Below are 25,210 nucleotides of genomic sequence, written 5' to 3'. Positions count from 1 at the left end.
TCTCCCAGACCCTCTCTGTATTCATACATTCCCAACCTCTGAGACATTGCTTACTAGTAACAAGGATGATTCCATCCTTGACGTGTCAATGACATATGTGGGCTGCCATCTCAAGATACGTGAAGGGTAAAACAAAATCAGAACCAAAACATAACCATCTATTCATGAAGTTTGCTATATCTCCACCCTCGACTTGCCATCTATCTAATGCATTATACAGTTGTTACTTTTTCTGCACTGTTTACTTCTCTGCTAGTTCCTTTACATAACTTCGCATTATGGTATTTATTCCAATTTTAGAAATTGGCAGGCAGGCCTTTGCTACAACAAACAAAAGAAGTAAATCATTTTCTTAATGTGTTTATGCTTGAAGTATTTACAGTGTACATAATTACCCTGCTTATATCTTACTCTAAAAGATTTATGTTCTTTTTAAATATGTATATTCTCCCTTCAAATTTCTTCAGGATGCAGAAAGAGAATATATATTGTATTGTAAAAGGCAATCCAGTGAGGCGTCATGCCTCCATCAACAGGAAAAGGTACCCATAGACCAACACTACACAGAATTTACTTTCTATAGGATCTAAGACAGGGCCTTTTCTATAGCTGCAGCACCCCCCCCCGCCCCGCCCCCATAATTAGAGGTGGTATATGTACCTTGCAATGATTGGTAATGTGATATGGTTTATATTATGTTTTTTGAGACCCGTTGTAAGGGAAGGCACCTAGAATCACAAAATAGTTTATTTATCTGTAAAGGAAATTAAAGTGAATGGATCAGGAGGAGCTAGAACTGCTGAGTCTCAGAACTTGTGTCTTCCCCACTGCTGAAGCTGCATATTCTGAGCCACTCCTGGGTGACTATTAGTTACCCAGTTTCCATGCCGTTGTCTCCAGAGGGTCATAGAATTTGGTGACTTAATTGAAAATTGACAATGTAGCCAGAAGTGAGATGGACCAGTTTCCAGAGGCTGGAGAAAGCGTGTTCCTTTCAGAATAAGGTAAGGACCATCCCCTGCCACATGCTTGAATTGCAGTGAAGTGCCTAGAAGTTATCTGTGGAATCAAGAATGGTGGCATCAGGTCATCAAGCACCTGGCAATGCCTCCTGGGGCTCCTCCTGGCTTGGAGAAAAAAAAGATCTTCACATCCCACACACATATTCACATTCACACTCACACTCACATATACATGTGCAGACTCATGTACATTCAGTAATATGCATTTGAACATGTAAGCATTCAGAAATCCACACATACAAACCCTCATACATACACACTTACACACACATACGCGCACACTAGGTGAGCACTATGCAGGCCCTTTCCAAAGAACTATGTCTTGCCCCCAGTCCTTTCCCACTGCCTCTGCCCTGACAATACGCTGACCTCGAGCTAATATCTCGGTGATCCTGGGCTCGGTCCATGACTTATTCCTGTGCCAGTAGCTCTAGGATTGAGTTTCTGAAAGGAACCCTGGAAAGCGAGGAGGCTGAAGTTGGGGAAAGTGGGGAGGACAGAGGAAGGAAATGACTTCCCTTTTTTCATCTATAAAAATGTTAGACCATATGGTCTCACCGCTTTCGTCTGGCTCAGAACAAACTATGAAACCATCAGTGCTTGGGGGGCACCTTGCAGCGGAAAGGGCATTATGCATCCAGTTTAAAATTGAGGGGGCAACTGGGGCATGGTCATGACAACCAGAAAAGGAACTGGTACTATCACCGAAGCACCAATTCGAATCCTGACTGACAAGAAGCAACAGGGTTCATTTTTCACTTTCTTTTTTTTCTTTTCAACCAATTTATTTTTATTTATTCTACTATTTTTTCATTTCTCAATAATACCTGGTTAGCACAGTATTGTGAAAAGTATAGGTTAAGCAAATGTCTCCCCCACATGTGGCCCCATCCTTAGAGATAGCCACGGTTGGCAGACAGTGCATGGTCTTCCAGACTGTAGACTGTTTGGTGGGGTTTTTTTCTTGAGAAATGTCACCCTACTACATGCATTGTCTTACAGCCTGCCATTTTCCTCACTTAGTCGCATATCTTAATGACCTTTTTATTAAGTGATTTTTCTAAGAAACAAGTCAGTGATCTGCAAGGGGGAGGCTCTTTCTCCATGTCTGCCAAGTGCCACGCTGTGCTTGTGGTTCTGTCAGAAAGTCTCGATCGTGAGCTCCTGGCTTTTCCCATCTTACAGTTACAGCACTCACTTTGCCGCGTCTCTGGGCTCCTGCTTGTCTGCTGCGGCCACGTGAAGGAAGCAGAGTCGTCTTACTGTAATTATTTGAGGTTCTGGGCAGTTTCCTGTGCATCAAATCCAGTAACACAAAACAGAAGAAAACCATTATGCCCCAAACCCAGCTATTTACTCTCCCACACAGCATTTTCTGGGAAAGGGAGACTGTGGCAATCTGGGGAAGGGATCAGCCATGGCCCTTTCAGACCCGAGAGCCACGATGTGCAGAAAGCACTCCAGGTTCCCAGCAGGGCCAGCCCAGGCACAAGGGAACCTGCACCTAGTGATCAAAACAACATAGCTGTGATCAGAATTTTTTTTTTTTTACATCCCAGTTCCATCACTTACTAGCTCTGGAACTTTGATTCAGGTACTTACTATCTATACACCTTATCTTACTCACTTAGAAAATAGATATAGTAAAAAGTATAGCTATTTATGGGATTTTTGGTAAGCCCAAGTGAGTGAATACATGAAAAATCCTTGACACAGTGCCTTGCATGTAGTAATTCCTTAAGAAATATTAAGTGCTCAGTGAGCTTCCCCCTCCCCTTCCTTCTCATAGAATTCTTCTTGGTGGCTCCACCCTCTTGTGCCTGCCCAGAGAGTCACCCTTCCCTTTCCAGGCAAGCTTGCTATACAGTGGGAACCTGCCTGCTGCCTCCAGCCTGGACTGTTCCTAGGACATGTTCTCTGGGATTCGCCCTCACTCCCCTTCTCTACAAACCTACAGAGCTTCGTCTCAACCTTGAGCCCAACTGAAACTTACCTTCACTCATTCATATATTCATCATTCATTCTTTCAATACAAATGCATGTTAGTGCCTACTATTTGCCAAGCACCGTGATAGGTGGTAGGGTAGAAGGAGACACAGTCCCAGCTCTGAAGGAAGCCCAGTCTATTGAGGGTCAGAGTTCGGTAACCTGGCTGTTACAATCAGGGTGACAAATACATGCACTGGCGAGAAGGCATGTCAAGGAGGGACGTACACGCAGTCTTGCAGTGATTTCTCTACTTTCTAGAAGATTTCTGCAACTCTCTCTTCCAAACTTCCTATTGAATTTTTTGTCATCAATGACATTTTTTAACTTCCAAGCCTCCTGTCTTGTTCTGAGTCTTCTTTTTTCATGGTGATTCTTTGAATACAGAAATCATCCAGGAATGTACATTTGAACCAGAACAGATTCTAACAATCTGAGCAGGTAACCCGGGTATGAATATTCCAGCCTCTCAGAGTCAGGTCTTCCATAAGATCCAGAGATGATTAGCCAAGCTGATAAGCAGTCATTCATTCCCTCACTCATTGCACCAATATTATTGTTGTCTGCTGTTGCAGGTTATGGTTTGGGGTGGTAAGGGACATGGTCTATTCTTTCAAGATTTCACTGATGAGTGGAAGAGACCAGCACGTGAACAATGACACCACCAAGGGGCATTAAAGTAAAGGGCTTATGGCCCGTTTGAGACCAGTGAGAAGTTCTGTGTCTGGAACTTAGTGCTCTCTGAGCAGGGTGGATGGGGAGGGCACTGGCGGGAGGTGAGGCTCCAGGGAGGTGGATTAGTCTGGACTGCTCAGGGCCTCACCTGTCATGTTAAGGATTAGGGCTTTATGTTTGTGATTCTTAAACACCTAACATGGACCCTTCTGAAAATATGGTGAAAACTATGGACCTTTTCACCGCCCAAAATGCATATATACATAAAGTTTCAGGGCTTAAAGGCTCTGAAGCCCATTCCTGTCCCTCGAGTGAGGCAGCAGAGAAGCCTCTGGAGGTTTTAAGCAGGAATGTCATGTTCAGATGGAGGGTTGAGTTCTGGCTCTTCCACTTCCAAGTGTATGTGGCAGTAGTGCCATCTCTGGTGCCAGCTTCACATCCTCACAGCCCACCTCGGATTTCAGTGGCCACCGAGGTAGACAGACATGTGCAACCTCTGACATGCCCCACACTGCAATCATACCCTCCATGACCTCCACACAGGCTCAATCCCTGGGCAGCCCCCAGCCTAGGGACCTAGGGGAGAAGGTGTCAATACATAAATGTCACAGCCTCCTTTTTTCCAGGCCACCAATCCTCCAGCCACTTTCTATTCTCTAGAAAATTTCAGTATCTCTCTTAAACTGATGGCCCACATCCCATTTTCTTTTTATAGTATTAAAAAAAAAAATCTTTAATGTGACTGTCAAGAGGAAATAGAGATAAGTACTTGTACTCGTTGGCAATTGCTAGTTAGACAGCTGCTTAAATTTTTTGTACTACTTAGAGTAAAAAGTTTAAAATGTAAACTTTTAGAATAAATTTTAAGTTACTGGACTTGCAGTGGTAATCCCTTTTAAGGTATATAAATGTTGAATCATTATATTGTACACTTGAAATGAGTATGATATTATTTATAATTTTAAAAAGTAATAAAATAAAACATTTAAAAATTTTAAACAAATATTAAATTGGGGTTAAACATTGAAAGAAATTAGAACCAGAATGGCTAAAGTCTCTAAAGCTGGGATTAAAGATTAAAGAATTTAAAAATCACTTTTAATTGATCAAGTATAATGCCATGTGCCCAGTGTTCCATTATAAATCTGCAAAAGTCAAGACAGTCATAGTAGCTATGATCCTATTTTACCTAAAAAAGGAAAACAAATGCCGAGTCCTAGTTTTGGAAAAATATAAAGTCCTCCTGGTTCCAGGGTTAAAAATGGTTATACACTCTGCAGGACTAAGAGACTGAAGGCTTCTAAGTTAGCTCAGGTGTTTATTGCTTAAATGATCAATTCATGGAAAAGAAAATTAGGAAAAACAGTTCATATATACAAGCTTGGCTTTTCTTTCAACCTATGATTGTGGCGTTGCATAGATAGAGCCAGAGTTTCAAAATTTACTGGTTTACTTACATATAGGCACATTGGAGAAATTGGATTGGGGGCATGAAAGTAGGAGAATGTGCCAAGACAAATAAAATTATTGAGAAGAACTCAAGTAGTCTCTCCATTGCTTCTTGGCTCTGTGACATAAGAAACCCGCTGTTTGTGGTCTCTGAGCATGCTCTCCAGAGAACATCAAGGCCAAGAATCTCTTGGGAGAGGGAGAAAAGGAGGCTAGAAAGAAGCAGGAAAGAAAACACAATAAAACTTTAAAGAAATTTTTAAATTTAAATTTTCTTAAAAGCATTGCCAGGTCTTGTTTTGTTTTCATTGTTGTTCTGTTTTGTTTTGCTTTGCCTTGTTTTACGAGAATTTCTCATAGAAATTTACAGGATGACCTTGTAAAAAGAACTCCAGCACTAGAGAAGGCTGCATAAACATCTAATCAGTTTGTGGCAGGCTCTCAGTTTCTTCTGTGGCTTTCGAGCACATTGGAATCACCAGGGCAGTGTTATAAAAGACCGATGCTTGGGTCTCGAGTGTGACCTGGACATCAGAATTTTGAAGATCTTCCTAAGTGATCCTAAAGTACAGCCAAGATTGAGAACCACTGTTTTTTGTCACTACCTCTTACATATGTACACACAAATCACCTGGGGATCTAGTTAAAATTCAGGTTCAAATTCAATAGGTCTGGGTAGGGCCCAAGAGTCTACATTGCTAACAGGCTTCCAGGTAATGCAGGTGCTGCTGGTCTGAGGACCACACTTTGAGAAACAATGGACTAGAGCTATCTGAGATCTTTTTGAGCTATTAATGCTTATTCTACAAAGTTGCTGGATTTTATGCCTTTAAATATCACTCTATTAGGACTCAAACAACTCTGAGCAGTATAGTATGAGTAGTGCATGAACTATTATGCAGCTATTAATCCTGCTAGGTAATTAGCTATGTGACCTTAGACACATTGCTTAAATTCACGGAGGCCTTATTTTCCTTTTGTAAAATGGGTATTAATAGAAATGCCTATTGCACAGGTCATCATGAAGACACAGTGAGATAGTCAGTAAGTGATGCCTCATGGAACCTCTGAAGGTCTCGATTTGCTCATCAAAGAATGAGAAAATAGTCTAGAAAATCTCTCAGGGTCTTTCAAACTCTAACTTGAGAAGTTAGAAAACTGTGCTTTTAGAAGACCTATAGAAACAAGAGTGCTTAGAATTTCTCTGGATATCAAATGAATTCCTACAGTTCTTAGCACTGTACCAGGCAGCAAGGACAAAAAGTGAATAACTCAGAGCAGCTCACAGCCAAATAATTCAATACGGTATGATATGTGCTATACAGGAAATATATACAAATTACTATGAGAGTCCAAAAGTGAATGTAGTAGAGATGGTGATAATGTGGGTTTTGAGAGGGAAAGGGAGAAAAAGGTAATTCAGGCAGAGGGAAGCATATGTACAGAGATGTGGAGGCATGAGAGAAGACTGCATGTCTGGTGTGGCTGGGTGTATACAGGGGATACCGTGGAGATGAAATGTGGATTGAGAGTTTAGGGAAGGCTTTTTTTTTTTTTATCTATAATAAGGACTTTATGATATAATCTGAACCAGAGAGTAATATAAACAGATTTGGATTTGAAAATTAACTCTAGCAGTGATGAGGAAGATGATCTGGAGAGAGGGAGGTGACAATAGTCCAGGCAACGGTGACAAAGCACTAAAGGGCGTATTAGAAAGACTGATAGGCTTTAATGACTGTTTACATGTGCTGGCATGGGGAGGGCTTGAGGAGAGGAGGAATTCAAAGCTGTCCATGACCCAGATAGAACATACAGGAGGAGCAGGATTGGCGTGAGAAGCGCTAATACATTCAGTGTTTAGATGGAGTATCCTGGAAGATGGTTCAGATTTGTGGGTATGTGGACTTGTAAGACGAGAGAGAGAGAGATTACAGAATCTGTGCGCCAGTGGTGGAGTGGTAGGTGGGTCAACTTTTATCTCCGAAAACACCAGCAATGTTAGAGGTTTCCATGGCAGCGGGTCCCCAAATGTCAGCCAAGGACAGCCTTGCCTGCCTCAGAGCCTCTGGTGCTAGGCTCTATCCAAGGCCCACAGAGATGGAATCTGCAGGGTGAGAGATGAGTATTTACATCTCAACAGGCCCCTCTCTGCTCTAAGAGAAAGAGCCCTTTGAAAAACTGATGAAAGTTACAGACACACTTCTATCCAATCGAAATATGTGAGCTACATTATAGTCTTAGTTTTTCTAGTACCCATATTTTTAAAAAATCATAAAAAAGAAACCAGTGGGATTAATTTTAATAATATACTTTATTTAATCTAATACATACAAAATATTATAATTTCAATACTAGTCAATATAATAACTATTAATGCAATTTTAAAATTCCTTTTATCACTGTAAGTCTTTAGAATCCAGTGGGAATTTTACACTTATAGCCCACCTTAACTGAGGCTACAATATGTCAAGTGCTCACTAGCCACGTGCAGTAATGGCTACTGCATTAGGCCATGTAGCCATATATACCTCCCACTTCCCTGCCCTGGAAAGTATGCATAAACACAAATTTCCAAGAATTTCTGGGGATCTTGTAGCTCCTGAAGCTATATAAACTAAAAAAATCTCTTGTTTTTAGAATTTTTGGGTTTTTTGAGACTGACTCTGAAAATAGATGGCTTTCTTCAACATTCTGAAGTTTAATTTTTAATACTCTAGTCAGAAGAGATATAAAGTAATACATACTGCAGAGTGATAGGAATTTATTTTTGCAAATAAGAGAAAGAATTAGACAAACCTTTTGTTTTGTAATTCTGTAGCAACTGTCTTCTCTGAGATGGATTTTTGCATTCTCATGGGACACACTGTTGCTTTCAGACTTGGTTTATTAACTCTGTGGATGTCGTTTCCAGGCCAGACAGAAACAAAGAGTTATATGCAACATTCTCCAGATGGATAATTTTAAACGCAGTTTTTAATTTAGTGAATTTTTAAAACTGGTTTCAGTGGTTTTCTTTCCCCTTGTCGAGGTTATGTACATATTTCAGAGAAATAGCCCGAGGTACTCACTAGTCCCTCCCCAAACTCTTATGTGTTGTTGCTTTAAAGCAGCACCCTTATATAGGATACTTCCTTCTGAATCGCAGGCTGAATTATTTTTAGAGGCAGTATCGTGTCATATTTGAAAGAATGACCCTTCCTGCAATTGGCCGTTGGGATGATTTGGTTGTGGTCTCACATAATTACAGACTGTGCCAACCGTCTGAGGGCCATCCCCATATTTCCAAGGCCTCTAAATCAAGGGTATTTGGTTAATTGCTCACAGGTGTTTTCTTGTGCTTTTGAGTACACGCAGTCTATGAATTTTATAAAACTTGGCAGAAAGAAGGGCCATACGGCTGAGGAGTTACTTAGATTTATCAGCTAATTAGTCAGGCAGGGTAGGGATTTGGCTACTCTGTTGAGGGAGCTGCCGAGCATTTGGTGTATGACTGGGGAGTAACCTGTACTTTTGAAGGAGAGTTTAAGAGGAAAACAAAAGACAACAGAGCTGCTGCCACTGAAAGTTCAGAGTAGTGGCCCAGCCCGTTCTGGCTGCTTTGCAGAGCTACGTGAGTGAGCTCTGCTCTGCCTCTGCAAAGAAATGGTGCTAGATTCCAAAGTAACGCAGACTGTGTCGGGATATGAATGTTAATTTCTAAAACTGTATGTAAAGTAAAAGCCACATTGTTGATTGATATTTCTTCTGATTACTTATGATCATTATTCTTGGGGGCAGTGGCCTTGGAAAATGTGGAAATGCTGATGAGAGTATTCTTGTATTGTATTTGTTTAAAAATTCATCCTAAACAAGTTAATATGACATTATTCTTTGGTATTATATGAAATCCAAAAGAATGTCCCAATAATTGCCCCTAGGTAATTCCTATGACAGTTATTCATGGGACTAAAAGCGGGTGGTGAGGATGGGGGCGGATGTGCTTGGTTAAGTGAAATTCATCTATAGCCAGTTAGGCCACATCATTCTGTCCAAAAAGCTAGGAGGAAATTGTTTTGCAATTCAGTTCATCAAGCACAGGCGAATGCCTACAAAAATCTAGATGCTGATGTTAACAAAGATAAAATCGACATGGCTCCTACCCTCAAGGAGTTAACTTTGAAAGAAGAGGAGAGAAAACAAATAGAGGATGTCAGTTGAATGTGCAAAATGCTATACGTGCGTCTTGGTCCAGCCAGTGAATCTGGGAACCTTTCATGGAGGATGTAACAACTGAGCCCAATTATGAAAGATAAGTAAGAGTTTGTGTAGCTAAGAAAGCTTGGTGTCCACGGTGAATGTTACTAGTATACAAAAATCTAAATGGAGACTGGAGGGATGTGAGACTGGAGATGTGGAAACGACAAGCTCCAGGGACACCTTTTCAAGATGGAGAAGTCTTAATTTTGCTGATAATATGAAGGAAAACATCTAGTAGTGAAGAAGAAAGTAAAGATATGGGCAAGTCGTGGAAGATCTTGGAAGCCATAGTATAAAGGACACAGTTTGAAGTGTCCTGAAAGAGAGGGATGCCTCGACCTCTGAGGCTACACAGAGGGAAGGACAACAGGGTGAGGGTGAATGTAGAAAAGCTTGTGAGAGGACAGGAATTTGAGGTGTTGGCGCTTTATCGCCTCACATTTTCTGATGAAGTTGGGGTGAAGTTACCTGCTTAAAACAGTGGTCCTAATCCTGGGCGGTACACTGGAAGGGAGCTTTAAAAAATACCAGTGCTTGGATCCACTGCCAGAGACTAATATAATTGGTCCGGGGTGTAGCCTAGAGACTGGGATTATTAAAAGGTCCTGGGGTGATTTTAATGGGTTGCCAAGGTTGAGAACTACTGGCTTAGACTACAGTAAGAGGGTTGAGGAAAGTAGGAAGGTTTGGAAGAGCTGCTGAGGGAAATGGAAAAGGGAGCTGATTGTGAAATAATCTTAAAAGGCCAGCTGAGTCTTAAGATCAGAAATTTATGAGGGCCCCAATCTGAAAGGGCTGATCTCTTTCCTCAACAGTAGTGTCATATTGGCAAAGGAGGTTATTTGTGGGGCTTGTCTGGAGGTGGGAACTGAGGCACAAGGTCATTTCCATGCAGTCTGGGCTGGATTTGGAAGGTGAGGCAGGAAGCAGCCCAGGCCAACCATAATCCTACATTTCTGCTAGTAGAAGTTCTTATCAACAGGAATAGGTACCAAAAAACAAACAAGTAAACAAACCACTGGGAAAAGCAAGGGGACCGGACACTCCACCACTTATATAACTAACAGCTGAATATCCTAGAGGTGATTATACATACTTACTATAAATATATATGACATTACATATCAAGAACTCATTTCATGCCCATCCCAAAGATTACCTTGCATGCCCATGAAATAAAAAGCCAGGACATGGTTTATGGTAGGTATGGCTTTTCCATTTGTCATAGGAAGCTTTCTCCAAATCAGAGGAGTGCTGTGTGCTAGCTCCTTTATTTTCTGTGGGGAGGTGCAGCTTGCTCATGCTAAGGTACTGACCTATTATTGAACCATTTTGCATATACACAATGAGTCGTTCTGGCAGAATTCTCTGCTGGCCACACACATTCTTACCTACCTTTGGAATGTAGGAACACTGACCTTGTATGTGATAGCCTGGCAGAAAAGTGACTATCAGAGGTTTTACTACTGAACAGCAGGGGAGGGGGGAAGTGGGGAGCAGGAGAAGGAAAAGGAAGAAGAAAAGTAGGGAGAGCAGTGGCAGGGGACATATATAGAAAAAGAGAACGATGACCAAGAAGAAACAAAAATCATTTTTCCACCAGTAGTATTCCTCAATATGGGAAACGTGATTGGGTAAAGCTCAGTATGGTAGAACAGTATTACAGTGAGAAAAACCAACATGAATATGTATCTGTTATGTCACAATCATTTAATATAATGTGTATATATGTTTGAGATCTCGAGTGAATTACCTAACTTCCATACCCTCAAAAAAAGGAAGGTAATATTATTACGTACCTCACATCATTGTTACAAGGACTAAATGAGTTAATACAACTGGAACACTTCTGGCACATAATTAGAGAGCAATAAATGTTAATCATTGTTATTATTATTATTATAGATATTAGGTAGCTTTGAATGTGAGAAACTTTAACGACGTTTCCTAATTTATTTTTCTCCCTTAACTTGTTTTACTATCTGTAAAAGGGGATAAAATCATCTGGTCAATAGGTACATAAATTTAAGAGAACTGGAACATTCATGCACTTTAAACTAAAATAAAACATGCAATGTTCAACTGCATTACAATGATGATCCATTTATTCACAAGTATTTATTGACTGTGTTATACGTCTGCACTGAGCCAGGATGTACATGGTGTCTGCCCTCATTGAACTTACATTTTGCAGAAGTTCGACATTCTATAATACAAAAATAACAATATTATAATAAATATAAAATTTCACAGTCGTGGTGAGGATTTTGAAAGAGAAGAACCAGTTGTCATGTTTGAGAATAACAATGGAAACTGCATTAGTCTGAGTACAAAACTTTTCTGAGAATTCACATTTAGTTAAGACCTGCCTGAGGAGGAAAAGAAACGAGTTAGTGGGGAGGACACAAGTAGGGGAGAGAAGGAGGAATCTTCCAGATCATTTTATATACCAAAAAGAAGAAGGCAGTTGGAGTTTAGGGAGTTAAGGGAAAAGTGGCAAGAGATCTAGACCCCTGTTAAGGAATTTGGAACAATAGCACAGCATGCTCATATTCACTTCTTTAAAAGGTCACTCTGGTTGGTGTAAACAGAATAGATTGGAGTGAGGCAATTGTGGAAGAAGAGAGACCAGAAGAAAGGCTAATGACGAGTGGTCCAGCAAAGAGATGGTGGTGGCTTGGGAAGACTGGAACAAATGGGAATGGGAAGCAAATTAGGCAGAGTCGAAATATATTGTGAAAGTGAAATTGACAGAACTTTGGTGATGGGTTGAATGTGAAGGGTGAGGAATGAGAGTTGTTGAGAATGACTCCTAGGTTTCTTGTCTGACTTGCCTGGGAGATGATGTCTCCACTGATGGCAATGAGGAAGTCTGTAGGAAGGACAGGTTTGGTGGGGAAGGTGATTACTTATCATTTGTTTTCCAAATCATTTAATTGAAATGCAAATCATGTTAATCCATTGCAATCAGTAAATAATTACTATAATACAATTAAAAATGTATATGTCATGAAGAACTGACCGTTTCATTTGATGAAGATATATGTTTATATTATTAAGGAAATCCAAATGATCCTTAGACTCCCTATGTTTATAGAATTTTAAACAATTGGTCGTAAGGCAAAAAATATAAGCAATCATCTGGCGGTTTAGTAACCCCTTAACTGTTATTTTGGCATCATTTAAACTTAGCCATAGAGATTACGGCACTGTGCACAAGACAGAAATTTCTTATGACAGAAGTTTCATATTAGAACTTTCTGATCTTGATCCTGTAAAATAAAGTCTTCTTGTATTTATAATAAAACATGAATATTCATAATATCTATATGAAAGCTGAGCAATAAGGAACATTTGTTTTTAATAAATACATAGGAGGCCAGGATTCAAGAAATGACCAACTGCTATAGTAGCCCTTCCCCAAGCTTTTACTGTGGGTGGCTGTTTATTAAATAGCACAGTTGGGCTTTGAGGTATAAAGAACGAGGAGGAGAAAAAAGACAAGAACAAGGAGAGAAGGTGCAAAGAAGAGGGGGAAGGTAACGAAGGAAGGAAGGAAGGAAAGAAGAAGTGAGGAGGGAGACATGAAAAGAGAAAGAAAAGATACTTCTGACTTTTACTTCTAATGAATCCGAACCTGGTACATAAAGAAAAAATACCATTTGGAAGAGTTATCATAAATATGACAAGAAAGATTTCTTCCCAGATACCCCATGAAACAATCCTCCCTACCCTCACCAACCCTACAGAAACTTCCCTTGCTACTCTTAAAATGCCAGAGATAGATGTGGGATCAGAGAAAATTCCAGACTCAGAGCATAAAGGTTTATAGCTAATGGAAAGTTTATGACTAGAACCTGGGACACAGCTCAGACCAGATGTTTGGGGAGCTTCATACTTTCCAACAGCTGGTTTACTGCACCTACCAAAATTACGTCAGCTACTTTGTATACTTTTTGGAATATCTGAACTATCTTGACAGCTGGATTCCATGTGTTTTCTTTAGAGATATAACATTACTCCATGAAAAGAAAAAATCTGAAGGTAAAAAGAAAGATGAACTTGGGAAGAATAGACAAGGCCTTTGCTTATGATAATTAACGTTCACGTTGTCCTGAAGACAAACAGGGATTTTCTGTTGAGCGTCTCCCAAACCCTTTTCCTTTCAGAGGTGACCAGTAAATAGCTGTGTGATCAGGCAAGTTAATTCACTGTTATGAAACCCAGGTCCCTCATTTGCAAAATGAAGTTACTGAACTAAATGGTCTTCATAAGACTTCTTCCAGGTCTGTCATTTGACTTGGACTTGACTCGCTGGGAACACTGTGTTAAAACCCCTTGAGAATTCTGGCTTGACTTGCTCTATGGAGGTCATCCAAACCTGATTTCCACTCAGCTTGTTCTGTGAATTCTACTTTTAAGTTGGGCTGGGAACAGCTTCTCAAAAATTTACAACTAGATGAAATATACCTCACAAGGGCTGCTAATTAGCATGAATAGAGTTGCCAGCAATAAGTTATGAAGGAAGTTCTGTAAGGATAAAGGGAAACAATTCTCCCCAGACACACGAGAAGCGTGGAGCGTGATTTGGCACACATTGGAAATGGGGTGCCAGGACGATTACTAGGTCTTTTTTCCTGAGAAAGGTATGATCCCAAAGTGGAGATGGATCAACCAGCCCCTTTGTCCTTCTGTTTAGGAGAAAGTTGGATTATACCACTCAGGTATCTGCCTGTACCCACTAAAGCAGGACTTCTGGAAGCTGCAGCTGAGTGTTAGCATCTCTTCCCTCCTAGGGATATCACCCTTCCCAGGAAGCCTCGCCCACTCCACCAGCCTTTCTCTGACTGGATTTCTCTGGCTTGCTGAGCAGTGGCTATCCAGTCGCACCAGGGTTGGGCAAGACAGGGGAATGCACAGACCTAGGCCACTTCCACTCCCACAGTCCAAGGGCTCCCACTGAACTTGAGTGACCACAAGGTCCCCAAGCCGTCTTCCAGACATAACATATTGTTGGTTGCAAGCTGGCACCAGCCTTAGGGAGCTGGGCAGTGTACCCACACTTGTCCTCAAGTCCTGACTTTCTCAGAGACAGTGCCCAAGTAGGAAATAGTAAATTCTGGGAGAAGCTGACTTGCCAGTTTGTTGATGGAATCAACTTTGTTTTCTGCAATGGGGCTTTCACATCACCACATTCCAGGGCTGAAGTATAATTACTTTAAACACAGAGTGGCATGTAACCACGCCACTGTTTATGTGCCCAAATCAGCACTCAGAGGAAACTGCCTTTTAAACCTTAACTTTTTGATGTTGCCTTGCCATTGCATGTGACTTTGGCAGGGAAAATAAGGCTGGTTATTCGTGCTTGGTGTATGACTCAAAGGCTCTGAAGTGGTGTGTTGGATCCAGTAGCTTGCCCACGACGGAGCTGTCTTGCCCTTGCTGGTCCAGCCATGCAAACCAGCTTCATATGGGGGTGGAGCTTTTCTGCCTCGCTTTCCTGATTGTCTTTCTCTAATAGAGATGAACTGACACAGTGTGACCCACCAAGGCCAAGCTATTGCCTGATAACGCTTCTGTGGTTCCATGGCACATTCAGATGCAACATTTCACCCAAAGGACTGAGGTGATCATTTTAACTAGGCCTGAATGCCCTGCTGCTCCACTCTGTAGGTTGTTCAAGAAGATGTGTGAGCCTTCATGAAAGCATACCAGAGAGGACTAAAACTGCTGGGTTGGGTCTCTAATTGAAGGTAGCCTTACATGCCAAAACGACGACTTTTCAGAAAATAGGAAGACACACATGAGGAACCTTCTTTGCAAATCCTTCTAGGTAGGTCAGTGTGATTATCTCCCACTTTTAGATTAGGAAACAAATTCTGCCAAGTCCAGCTGAGGCAGAAAGGCAGTTAAGATACTAAAGTTAGACCTGAAAGCCTCCCACCTGGGCCTGGCTTGTGTGGTCAGAGAGATGAGGAACATAAATAGGGTGACCATGTAACTTAGCATGCAAAACAGAACTGTTTTTTCAGAATTAAAAAGGAATTATTAAATTTTAAACAAGAATAACAGGCATACATAGGACTTTCTGGCAAACCAGGAAGTATATCCAAGTCATTCTCCTGTAGCCTTCATCAGCGGTACCACATCTGGGTAAACCATGAAGCTAGTGAAGCATAAGCTTCACATCTGGCACTGCACAGGTCCCTGTGAGTGCTGGGAGTGGCTGGGACTTGTAGAATGTTGTAGGTGCTCAGCAAAAGCCAGATGGCTATTGGAAAGCATTTCTATGTAAGAATCACTGCTAACTTCCCTAAAGGTGTTTTGGGAAAAGTCCCAAATATCCAAGGCTTTAGTTACCTGTTGTGATTTCTTTCCTAAATAATTATTCATTTTTGTACTTAATTTTGCACACATAATTTTTTATTCTTTTTTTTTTTTTTCTAAAGAGCATCCCTATCCTCATCCCCTCACCCCCACCCAAATTGTATAAACCTCAGATTCCACACCTTGTGCTAAAGTCACCTGCTTAGGTGAACAGTGTGGGGAGAGAAGTAGGGATCAACATCATCCCAACAGGGTTCAAATCAGGCTATTTCTTACTCTCGCCACATTTATACCAATAGAATTTGGATAAAATGATCACTCAGGGCTGTGCTAGAGAAGAATGTCAGCCTCCTGCTGGCACTGGGTGGGGAGAGGGGGCGTGTCATAGGTGAAAGAAAATGGGCAGCAGTAGTCCTGACTCCTAGTCCTTGGTTATAGGAAGAAAAATAGGAGAAAACAGTTTATTGAATGTTTGTGAGCTTCAAGTCCTTTTATAGTTTCCACTGGTAGAATTATTTCCTGCCCTAGAGCTTCACTCTGACCCAGCTTCTGCTGCTGCCCAACCTCCAACTCATACACACTCTGCTCAGGTTCCAGGGTGTTTGCTCCTAATCACAGTACCCTGAAGATTCATCCAAACCAAGCCTTGGGAGTCCTTTGACCTAATTCTTTCTCTGCACTGACTCATTTTGTGGCTTTGTCATTTGATCTTCAGTTTTCTTGGCCGTGCAATGAAAATAAATACTACCTGCTCCTCAAAAAAATAGATCAAATTTTAGAATCAGCTTACCTCTCTCTACACACATGTGAAAGCAACACCTTAGGTGTATGGAATGTGAGGAAAGAATAGGTGATTGTTAAAACAGAACAATACAAAAATGGTCTTGGTGGAATTCCTGATCATACTTCAAGAAATGAAATGAGATGCTTTTGTTTTATCACAAGCTGGATACATTGCAAAATCTGCCTTAAGAAGTTACACACTTTGCACCCATCTGCCATCATGTTTCCTGACTGCCAATCAAGAAAATGTCCTTTTAATGGGCTCCTGGTTTCCAAACACTTAAATTCTTTAGACTGTGAAAACTAGAGCCATGGCTGGTGACTCAAACAGCTATAGTTCAGCAAGTCACTCACTCAGCCCTCTTTCAGCTCTGTTACCTTTCATATTTTTGCAAAGGTCACACACATTTCCTCATGCTTCTGGACATGCTGCTTCTCTGATTAAAATTCCTCTTTATATCTTCTCCACCCTAAATATTCCTTGTCACCCTTCGAAGTAACCCCAGCTGTCGGTTTCCTGGAAGGCTTCCTGGCCATTGCTGCCCTCCATCTGTCACCATTAGCGCCAAGTTCTTGACCACATCCCCAGTACTCTACACTGTACTAACAAGTTTTATCACTTATCCATCTCCCTCATGGTACTATGAGCAACCTGAGCATTAAGGACTGTGTTTACTATTGCTACGGTAGACATTCAATAAATGCTGGATAAGTGAACACATGAATGAAAGCAGGAAGGCATTGTAGAGCACTTATAAGGCAAGAACTGTGGTTTAGTGGTTCTTGAAATAGATTCAAATAATTTCCTGTAAACATTAGTCTGGTCTTTGCCAACTTAGAAACTGTTCTCTCTTTGGGACCACCAGATGGGCAATATTATTCACAGATTCAGATAAGGGAAATTTCAGGGTCTGGGAGACCTTGAGTGATATACAAAAGGGTAAATTGGGCTCTCCATTTTTTGAACCTTCCCTCTCAGCCTCTTTCACTTCTGGCTTTTAATATTGCTGCCTTCCTGAGAGCAAGATGAATTTGTAGGGTGAGTGTGTACAGGTGTATTATCTCATGTGGAATATATATCCCCTTGATTTGAGGAGCCTCTGCTAGGCTCTGCTTAGCCAGGGGCTACAAGCATCTCCCATCACTGCTCCAGTCCGGCTCTAGGAGCCCAGAGAGCGCTTTTCACTTGTGCTTCTAAACTGTAGCACTGCGACAGCGAAATCCTTTAGCTCCGTAAGTTAGTAAAATTAATTTTTAAAATCCAAATTAGAGCTAAGGGAGCATGAGAAAATTTGGAAGGCTAACTTGCGTGCTTGAACCTTATTGAAATAATTGCTCACCCCAGTCTCGCACAAATTAAAAACCGTATAATTAAACACATTGGAAAGTTTTTAAGTTGTCCAGGTAGCAGGAAAATTGTAACGATAATTTAAAAATTACACGGTACCTAGATACTGTGCTTATAGATACTATAAAGACAGTTAACGCTCTCTCTCCTGTTATACTAAATGCCAACATTGTCATAACTTTAATACAACATCATTTACTGCCCACCCTGTCTCCAGCACAGTAAGCACTGGAAAGGGAGTGAAACAGGGCAGTTTGGGGCACTTTCATTACCAAAATCAGTATTTCAAAGACTTGTTATCTTACTTTTAACAATTTGCATATTTAGAATGGGATGAATTTGTATATGTGTTTGGTGTGGGGGTGGTTATATATTTTTCCCATTTAGCAGAAACTAATTCAGAAGAGCTTCAATAATTTCTGCTGTTGCATTTTCAGAGAATAAATGACTGAAACTGAAAAGAGAACCCAGAAATTCTGATTTCTTGGCCTATAATAGTCCCATAGCCCTTCTGGGATTCCCCTTCTTTTCTTTCTTTCTTCTTCTTCTTTTTTTTTTTTTTCTTAATGATGGCAAAAAAAAAAAAAAAAAAAAAAAAGACATATTTCTACCCACAGCAGGAAGCAGTATCTGGATAGTGATCCCCTGGACCCTGACTAGAACGTAATTTCTTTAGTGTCACGATGAGCAGCCATAGGATAAATTACTATAGCATTCAAATCTTTTTGCTCTTCAGTACAAACCCTACCACAACCACCAGGTAGATGTCCTCACTGTTCTTCGATGCGATATGCTCATTCTTAGTAGCAGGTCTTTGTAGGATGCAATTTCTCTCTTCTCTGCTTCCCCAAGCTGTGCCTTCTATCAATTCCAGCCAGGCCTCATTTATTTGACGATGCTTCCCCCATTCTCATGAGCTCGTAACTGTGTCCTTCTCTGTATTTCCCTAGCACTTACTGTCTGAATTAGTCTTTTTAGAACTTTATGTTCTTTTTCTCTCTCCTGAAATATGTGCTCCTGAAGAACAAGGTCTGTGTCTTATTTGGGGTGAGAGTGGGGGTTTGTCATATCCTAGGTTTATGTTAGGCATTGCAATAGGCAACTGATAAATGTTCAAGCGGCCCAAAAAATCATCTAATTCTTGGTAGTACTCCAAGGTTTGATGAAGAGCAAGATAGCATGATGGAAAGCATATGAATTTCAAGTTGGATAGAATTTTCTAATCTCCTTTAGTTCTGTTTTCGTTTTATTTTGTTTTCTTGTAAATAAGAATAAGAACACCTAACTTGCCAAGTTATCAGAACTAGAAATAATAAATGTGAAATACCAACTATAGTGCTTTCTCTGTGGTAGGCTCTCAATGAATGGAAAATGATTATTCTATTTTGTATTAGATTGTCAAATAGATTAAAGGTTTTTGAGATTTCTCTTGAGAGAAAATAAAATTCCTGAGTAATATTATTAGAACTCGTGATTAGAGAACTCTAAAGTGAAAATGGGAAAGGCTGCAGTATGTTACAGACTCATCTATATGACTTTTTCCCTACTAATCATTAATGAGGTCAGCACTGGGGTTTTCTACACAGTGAGTATAGCAGCAGTCACATCTTCATAACGAAAGGTTTTAGAGCGTATTCCTCTGCAAATCATTCATTCAATTCTTAGGATTTGTCAGTCTTCTCTTTACTCTGGCCCGTTGTCAGATTAAGATGACAAACAATTCTGAAACATACCAAAGAAAAATTTTAAAGGAATATGACATATCATGATTTACTTTGAGCCAAATGATTAGTTTTACTTGCTTAAAATATATACATTATATTCACCATGCGGTGATATCCTTAACCTCCTCTTTGTCAATGGAACTAATGCCAAAATCTGTGAATTAAATGTAAACCAAACAAAATTACTGCTTATTAGCTCTAACCTAAACACATATTTATATGATCTTTTTATTTTCAGCTACCCCAGTGGTTTCCAGCAAATGAAGAGTCTGAAATGTTCTGGCTCTCTGGAGAACCTATAGCTAGAATTCAGGTGAGTACCCTGCAAAAGAGGAGAGTTCAAGAGTCTTATAATAACCTGGTGAACAATTTATTTTATAAAGCACTGAAGAGGAGGTCCATCTGGCTCAGGGACAGAAATCTACAGAGAACTGATGTGTTACCTATTCCTGAATGAGTTATATGCCCTTGTCCCCTTGTGGCCTCCCCATTTGTAAAAATGAGAGTGACAGTTTTTACAAGGTATTATCATGAGGTCTATTTAGGTGCGTAGTATAGTGATTTAGGATACTGGCTTTGGAGATGGAAAGACCTGGGCTTAAATCCTTGTTGTTGTGACTTATCAGCTGTCACTTTGAGCAGAGAACCTCTTCATGTCTTACTTTTTTCATCTGTAAAATGGGGGTAATTATTGTTTCTTTCTCATTGGGTCATTGTAAAGATTAAATAAGGTGCCTGGAACATCACAAGCATTCAATAATTACCTGCTATTATTTGTAAAGTACTATAAGCTTTTTATAGAAAAAAAAACCCTCATATAACTCAAAATACAAATTATTCAACTGACAGGTTTGTGAGAGCATTTCAGTTTTAAGTAGATTTTAAATAGGCTTTCATTTAAAATAAGCACTGAATTCCAAATTATCTGATATTTAGTTTATTCACACAAATTCTGATTATTTTTCTTATGCCTGTAGAATTACAATCATCAGTATTAGGAGTGTCTGACATTTATCTGCATAACAGTGCTTCCTCTCTTGATTATTTTACACTGAAATACTGGGACTGGATGAAATAAAAGGGAAAGTTATTAAATTATCAAGTCCTGAGCTAGTCAAACTTCACTGTTCTTTGAGATTCTTACCAACATTCATTTTCTTCAGTAATGTAAATTGCAAATTAATAATCTTAACTTCTCAGGTATATATTTGTGAATGAGACCTAGAAAGAAGCTTCATAAGTAAATGAAAATTAATGATTGAAAGATAGGGTTTTCCTTGGTTTGTACCATTGCATACAAGAGTTATGACACTTCATAAGAAGATCTAATCAGATAGGACACCTTAGTGCACAGATATTGAGGGACTAAGCACAGCCCAGAGAAGGTTGGAAGTCAAGGAAAAGCAGGAGTGGGAGAGGGCGGGGCAAAGAGAGACTGTGGGTCAAGACAGGAAATGGCAGCATAGACATATTGGGTCCTGGTTCTCAAAAGATCAGGTCATACAGGTGTCCTGCCATCTGTATTCCTGATGTTGATGAACAGAAGTAGCTTTCTGGCCTGCTCACCCTCTCTCTGTGCTCTCTGTGGCTGCCATCATCCAGTCCTGCTCTCCTCTTCGCTGACTATTCCATGCCTTACCCCATTGGAAGGTTGGAGCATTGGGGTTATTTACCGTCAGAGTCACAGAATAATGAATATTTGAGCTGAAAGACAGATGTGTGCTTACTTTCAGGAATACAGCCTGATCATATCCTTCACAGCCTCTGAATGATTCTTTTGATATGGAGATCATCTCATGAATTCTATCACAATAAGCGTGCTTTATAAAGAACTTTATTGAAGCGTAATCGACATGCCATAAAATCTGTGCATTTTAAATGTACAATTTAATGACTTTTAAATAAATTTATGGAGTTGTGTAATCATTACCATAATCCAGTTTGAGAATATTTCCAACATCCCAAGAAGATCTTTTATGCTTGTTTTTAGCTAATCCCCATCCCTACCCCCAGTCCCAAGAGACTATCACTATGCTTTCTATTTCTATAGATTTGCCTTTTCTGCACATTTGAATGAAATCATACAACATCTCTTTTGCATCTGGCTTCTTTCGCATAGCATAATGTGTTGGAGTTTCATCCATGTTGTAGTTTGTATCGGTAGTTAGTGCCTTTTATTGCTAATAGTATTCCACTGTCCATGCACCAATTGATAGACATTTGAATTGTTTCCAGTCTTTTGCTTATAAATAATGCTGCTATGAATATTTACATACATCTTTGTTGGATATATGTTTTTATTTCTCTTGGGTAGATTTCTAAGGGCAAAATTGCTGGGTGGGATAGTAGGTTTAACTTCTTAAGAAACTATGAAATTTTTTTTCAAAATGAAAAATATTTTACATTCCCACCAGCAATATAAGAGGGTTTGAGTTTCTCCACATCTTTGCCAACACTTTCTATTGTCTGTCTTTTTAATTACACCCATTCAGTAGCATTCTACAGTCACCAGAGTCCACTTATCACCTTGAAACAGGCCCTTTGATGTTTGTAGCAGAAAAAGGAATATTTAGCTGCTGTTTCTTGTTTGGCCAATTAGAATAAGTGGAAAACAAACAATCAAAGAAAAACCTAGCACTTGATGTGGGCAGGGAAAGAGGCTAGGTGCAAATTAGTAGTCTTTTCCCTCCAGTCACTGGCCAGCTGCTTCTCCTATACAAATCCTCCTCTGCTCCAGCAAATTGAAGCAGATCCCTTTGGGATAAGCCTCTCTTGATCCATGGTGTTATTTCAAAGAAAACAAGCAAACAATTTCAGGGAAATCATTTATTCTTGATCTTCCTAAAAACAATGGATTCGGTGATAAACAATGCAGGCAGAGGAGAGGAAAGCAAAGAACCCAACATTTGCCAACTGCCCACATACTGGATATAAGATAAGCATTTTCGCATTTTTCATATTAAATTCTCATAATCCTTGAGATAGTTTAACAACCTCCATTTCACAGGTGAAAAAGAGAAGGCTCAGAGAGATTAGGGAAGCTGCATAAGGTCACACAATAAGTGAAGCTGGGATTCAAGCCCAGATCATCTAATTCCAAGCCAGTTTTATTTCACTACGCCAACTGAGAATAAACAAAGGAGGGAAATTCTAATGATCGGGGAAGTTAATGTAAATGTTAACTAATGAGAAAATATAACAATGAGATTTTAAAATGGTCAATTATTATACCTAAACTATACTGCCAACAATTATCTTGTGATGCGGGGCTTCTATTATTTCTCCACTTTGCTGCCATATGCCTATACAAAGTTGAAACCCTGGGGACTAAGAGTCAAACTGACAGTATTAAGAGGAATGGGAAGGAGCCGTATTTTAGCTTATTGAAAAGGCATTTTGATTTTATCCCAGCTGAGAAAAGATTGTTCATTCTGAGCACTTGCCCTGATAGTGCAGAGAAATGCACAGAGGCATTTTTACCACCCAGGGTGAGAAAATGAGAAGTTCCAGAATTAAATTGGTACATTTTTTGAGTAATCATTCTGCTTCCCTTGGGGAAGCAGAATCTTTACTGATGTTATTCCACCCACCGCCACCTGGCATCCCTGGCACGGTGGCAATCATAGCAGTACATAGATGGCGCAGGACATTGAGAAGGAGTTACAGGGACAGGTACTGTCTCAAAGAAACACCTTTACAGATTCCGTAGTGGAGGTCTCCTTAATCTATCTTTAGGAATATTTGATTTATGCGTCTCTTACCCCATTTTTTTCATTAATGTTTATATGGCCATCATGAAAAAAAAAAGTGATAACATGTTTAGAATATTTATTGTCAAGAGAAATGGCACTGTTTTCCTTTAGTTCTTCTGTTCTTTAGAGCATCAGGTTAGGGGTTGTTCATGATTAGGTTGGGAATGTGCTAAGAGACAGGGGATATGAGTAATGCATGAGCAAATGAGTAATATACTGTGAGATTATTTTTTTCTCTAGCAACAGCCAACACAAATTCTGGTAATTGGGGATTATTTGGATTCTTACCAATGAAGTCTTCAAATTTTAGGGCTTTAAATTAAATCCTGACTCTGGCAGTAGCCTGCAACTCTGTTCATATCATATACTTAATAGCATTTATCTTTGAATGGGAATAAAAATACCAGTTTTACACCATAGGATCTAAGAGTAAGAAAAAACCAGCAAAAGTGATTACAAGGTATTTGCCAGGTTTACAAGGTATTTTCCTATTGGTGTACCTACTAAAATCAGTGATAATAGTAGCATAAATTAATGCACCTCCCAAACTGTGTTCTAAGAGATATTAACAGGTGATCTGTGGTGGGGAGAAAAACCCAGCTCCTAAGTTTGGGAAACACTGAGTGAAATTTGTGCACCACCAAAGAGCACTTAATATATTAAGTGCGCTGTATGAGCCTCCAAGAGGAGATGCTCTATGGGGGTATTTCCCGAGCTGCTTGATAAGAAAAACTTTTAACCACAGGAATATTTTGTAAAACGTGGGGAAAGATGGCATGGAAAATGTGCAGTTTCTTGTCCATCTAAAGTTCACATACCCAGAGAACTCTTTCCATTTCCCACATTCTGTCTTTCTAATATCTCTAACAAGGACCCAAACTGGTGGAATATAGAATATAGAAATATAATGAAAAAGGAACATATAGAATATAGAAATATAGTGAAAAAGGAATATTTATGACCAATGCCAAATCTGCACTGTCTTCTAAAAGCCAGCCTGAAACTACCATGAACTCACTGGTTAATGGTAGTTTCATGTGAAAGGGGAATTCTTCATTAAAAAATCAAAGCTAACTTGTATAATAACTAAATGCAATGTATGGAACTTGTTTGGATCTGGATTCCAATTACCCAATTATAAGAAGACATTTTGGAGATAAGTGGAAAGTCTGAAGGCTAAGGGATTATTATTCATTTTGGTTAGGGGTGATAATGGCATCCGATTATACAACAAAATGCCAGGTTTATTTGAGGATACATACTTAAGTGTTTAGTGTAAAATATCATGATGTTTAGGATTTGCTTTAAAAATACTTCACAAATGAAGCAAATATGGAAAAATATTAATAACTATTCAATCTAAGTAATGAGATATATGGATTTTTTTTCCAATATTTTTCTGTAGCTTTGAATTTTTTGATGATGAAAAGTTTTTTCAAATGCAGATTTATTGGTCCCAAATCTACTAAATCAAACTCTCTGGAGAGTAGGCCTGGACTCTGCTATTGTTTTCCTCTTCCTCTCTCTTGTCCTCTTTTTTAATAGCATTATCAGGTTTTATTTTTTTAGTTAGGACTGTTAAAATAGTCTTTATACCTCACCTGGTCATTCACAGCCCCGTACGTGGTTTTTAAGAGCTTACAAAGCAGTGATGTAGCCATGTGAAGTAGTTTTAATATAGCAAAAACCTATTGCCCAGATATGCAAGTTGAGGCTGCAGATATTAACTAAAAGGTCAATCATCTCATTAAACACATAAGATTAATATGGCTTATTTTTTACTGATTAGTTTTGATGTTTACTGTTTGTAATATAAAAACAGTTGCACATCTTAGAATTAAAAATGAAAAAAAAGTAAATAAATACTTGCCATAATTATAAGGTAACCATAAAATCATAATAAAA

At 39.6% G+C, this 25,210-nt stretch overlaps 1 long non-coding RNA gene across 1 annotated transcript in view; it reads left to right on the top strand.

Annotated features, from left to right (window-relative positions):
- The window catches only part of LOC111734689, a 194,731-nt gene extending 174,803 nt beyond the window's left edge, over window positions 1-19,928 (top strand). Inside the window, exon 3 of the long non-coding RNA XR_002778559.1 lies at window positions 19,792-19,928. This is a non-coding gene — a long non-coding RNA (uncharacterized LOC111734689). The remainder of the gene's footprint in view (window positions 1-19,791) is intronic.
- The last annotated feature ends 5,282 nt before the right edge of the window (window positions 19,929-25,210 follow it).

This window comes from Pteropus vampyrus, unplaced genomic scaffold (genome assembly GCF_000151845.1).
Source record: "Pteropus vampyrus isolate Shadow unplaced genomic scaffold, Pvam_2.0 Scaffold15, whole genome shotgun sequence".
NCBI lineage: Eukaryota > Metazoa > Chordata > Mammalia > Chiroptera > Pteropodidae > Pteropus > Pteropus vampyrus.
This window is presented reverse-complemented; position numbering and strand designations above follow the sequence as displayed.